The 2,333-nt window shown below is 44.5% G+C and overlaps 1 non-coding gene across 1 annotated transcript; it reads right to left on the bottom strand.

The window, feature by feature from the left end:
- Nucleotides 1-469: 469 nt before the first annotated feature.
- Nucleotides 470-576, bottom strand: LOC141662623 (small nucleolar RNA R71). Its single transcript, XR_012550729.1, has one exon. It is a non-coding gene; the product is annotated as a small nucleolar RNA R71 (small nucleolar RNA).
- Nucleotides 577-2,333: the final 1,757 nt, after the last annotated feature.

The following is a 2,333-nucleotide window of genomic DNA, read 5'->3' as shown; positions in this document are numbered from 1 at the left end:
CGAAGTTATTGATATTCCGGAAAAGTTAGATTTTGAGGATTCGGATTCAGGAACTGAGCAGAAAGAACCAGTAAACATGGGAGATCGTATTGTTCAAGCTGATCCAGCTCTTATGGATTTTTCTCGGCCTAAAATTGATGACATTTAGTCAAACATCCTTCATCCGGCTATTCAAGCTAACACCTTTGAAATCAAGCCGGGCACTATTCAGATGGTACAGAATTCTGTTTCTTTTAGAGGAGCGGCAACTGAAGACCCCAACATGCACATAAGGAATTTTGTCGAGATCTGCAGCACTTTTAAGTATAATGGCGTGACTGATGAGGCTATCAAGTTGAGGCTTTTCCCATTCTCACTGAGGGATAAGGCTAAAGACTGGTTACATTCTGAACCAGCTGGGTCCATCACTATGTGGCAAGATCTTGCGCAAAAGTTTCTGGTGAAGTTTTATCCAATGGCAAAGACTGCTGCTATGAGGAGTGCTCTTACTCAGTTTGCGCAGCAACCTACAGAATCTATGTGCGAGGCTTGGGAACGCTACAAGGAAATGTTGAGAAAATGTCCACATCATGGAATGCCAGATTGGATGGTGATCACTGGTTTCTATAATGGTTTGGGGGCCCAATCTCGGCCCATGCTCGATGCAGCAGCTGGAGGAGCCTTATGGGCTAAAAGCTATACTGAGGCATATAATCTTATAGAGACGATGGCTGCAAATGAGCATCAAAACCCAACTCAGAGGATGACGTCAGGCAAGGTAGCAGGTATTCTGGAAGTTGATGCAGCCACCGCTATTGCAGCCCAGCTCCAAGCGCTATCAATGAAGGTTGATTCTCTGGCTACGTATGGAGTTAATCAAATAGCTATGGTTTGTGAGCTTTGTGCAGGTTCTCATGCTACGGATCAGTGTTCTCTTGTCAACGAATCTGTTCAGTATGTGAATAATTATCAGCGACAACAGCAGCCTGTGCCAGCGACCTATCATCCTAATAACAGAAATCATCCAAATTTCAGCTGGGGGAATAATCAGAATGCTATTCAGCCACCATATCAGCAAGGAGTGAGTAAATAGTTTAACCCACCTGGATTCCAGCAACCACAGCAGTATGCTACAAGGCAATCATATCCTCAACAGGGAAGTACAGCTGCACCCACTAGTGCTGATTTTGAGGAACTTAAGCTGTTGTGCAAGAGTCAGGCGGTTTCTATCAAGACCTTGGAAAATCAAATCGGTCAATTAGCCAATGCAGTGCTCAATCGTCAACCTGGAACTCTTCCCAGTGACACGGAAGTACCAGGCAGGAAGGAAGCTAAAGAGCAAGTCAAGGCTATTACCTTAAGGTCTGGAAAAGTGGCTGATGCTGAAAAGGCAAAGGAAGTCGAAGCTGAAGTTAGAGATGAAGAATCTAAGCAAAAGGAGAAAGCGGCGGAACCAAGGAAGACTACTGTTGAACACACTCTGCCTGAGGCTAATACAGGGGAGAAACAGCTCTATCCTCCACCATCTTTCCTAAGAGATTGCAGCAACAAAAGCTGGATAGACAGTTCGGGAAGTTTCTGGAGGTGTTCAAGAAACTTCACATCAATATACCTTTCGCTGAGGCTCTGGAACAAATGCCTAGTTATGCGAAGTTTATGACGACTATTCTTGCAAGGAAGGTGAAACTGGATGACCTTGAAACCGTTGCTCTCACAGAAGAATGCAGCGCTGTTCTGCAGCAAAAGTTACCACCAAAACTGAAAGATCCAGGAAGCTTCACCATTCCTTGCACCATTGGCAATCTAACTTTTGACAAGTGCCTTTGTGATTTGGGAGCAAGCATTAATCTGATGTCGTTGTCGATCTTTAAAAAGCTGGATCTGCCTGATCCAAAACCCACATACATGTCGCTACAATTGGCTGACCGTTCCATTACTTACCCAAGGGGCATAGTCGAGGATGTGCTCGTCAAGGTGGATAAGCTCTTCTTTCCAGCAGATTTTGTTATTCTGGATTTTGAGGAAGATAAGAAGATTCCCATAATCTTGGGGAGGCCTTTCTTGGCTACTGGCCGTACCTTGATAGATGTGCAAAAAGGTGAACTTACTATGCGGGTCCAAGATCAGGATGTGACCTTCAATGTATTCAAGGCAATGAAATTCCCTACAGAAGATGAGGAGTGCTTAAAAGTGGATGTGATTGATACTGCGGTTACTTCGGAACTCGATCACATGCTAATGTCTGATGCATTGGAAAAGGCCTTAGTGGGGGATTTTGACAGCAATGATGAAGATAGCAACGAGCAATTACAATATCTGAACGCTTCTCCATGGAAGCGAAAGCTGGACATACC

This window comes from Apium graveolens, chromosome 5 (genome assembly GCF_009905375.1).
Source record: "Apium graveolens cultivar Ventura chromosome 5, ASM990537v1, whole genome shotgun sequence".
NCBI lineage: Eukaryota > Viridiplantae > Streptophyta > Magnoliopsida > Apiales > Apiaceae > Apium > Apium graveolens.
This window is presented reverse-complemented; position numbering and strand designations above follow the sequence as displayed.